This window comes from Myotis davidii, unplaced genomic scaffold (assembly GCF_000327345.1).
Source record: "Myotis davidii unplaced genomic scaffold, ASM32734v1 scaffold1395, whole genome shotgun sequence".
Lineage (NCBI taxonomy): Eukaryota > Metazoa > Chordata > Mammalia > Chiroptera > Vespertilionidae > Myotis > Myotis davidii.
In genome coordinates this window covers 985,102-985,973 of record NW_006288604.1, presented here as the reverse complement: position 1 = coordinate 985,973, position 872 = coordinate 985,102, and the positions used below count along the sequence as shown (strand labels likewise).

The 872-nt window shown below is 57.9% G+C and overlaps 1 protein-coding gene across 1 annotated transcript in view; it reads right to left on the bottom strand.

Moving 5' to 3' along the window:
- The window catches only part of ALLC (allantoicase), a 13,179-nt gene that overhangs the window by 1,837 nt on the left and 10,470 nt on the right, over window positions 1-872 (bottom strand). The gene's annotated exons all lie outside the window — the stretch shown is intronic.

The following is an 872-nucleotide window of genomic DNA, read 5'->3' as shown; positions in this document are numbered from 1 at the left end:
GGGGAGGGGGACATCGCCAACAACATTGTGATAAGTTTACACGAGACACTGGTGGGGCCGTCACGCGGCAAAGCCATGAGAGTGTCAGATCTGCCCTGTCCGCCCTGAGCTAAATAACCAGGAGAAGACGGTACGCCAACTGCTCTTAAATAAAAACACATTTTCTTAAAGAGCTTCTGTCCAGAGGCCCCAGAACACCCCTCCGTCCCCCAGAACGCGGTCCCGTCGGACTTCCCGGCTGACTGGCCTCCTCTCTGCCGTGGACGGCGATGCCCCTTCAGCTGCGCCGGCCGTGACGCGCTGCTAATACGTGAGTCGGCCCTTTAAGGCCAGGCAGCCACAGTGAGGACATGAACCGCCACCATTTACTCAGACGAGAGGATGGCGAGACACGGCGCTGATCGGACTGCCACCTGACAGCCCTGGCGGGTGAGGCGCCATTGGCCGGGCGCCGTCCTGTGCACCGCAGGGTCTCGGGTTCGATTCCCGTCAGGGCACAAACCCCGCCTGTGGGTTTGAGTCCCAGTCGGGGTGCATACGGCAGGCAACTGACCTTGTTTCCCCCTCTCTCCCTCTCTCCCTAAAACCAATAAAACGTGCCCGCGGGTGAGGATCAAACAACATGTTCACCAACAAATAACGGGCCAAGTAACCTCTTCTGAGCGTTCTTCAATAACGACGCGTGGATACGCAGAACATCAGGGGCTGGGCCAGTATCTTTTTCTATGGAAGTGGACAAATTTTAAAACCTGTAGCTCCTTTGTCCTAGCAGTCAGCCTTGAGAAGAAATGGTCACCCCTCCCCCCCTATCTGCCAGGATGCCCCCCTATCAGAGGGCACCTCCATCCCGGGCCTCTATCCCGCCTCCATCC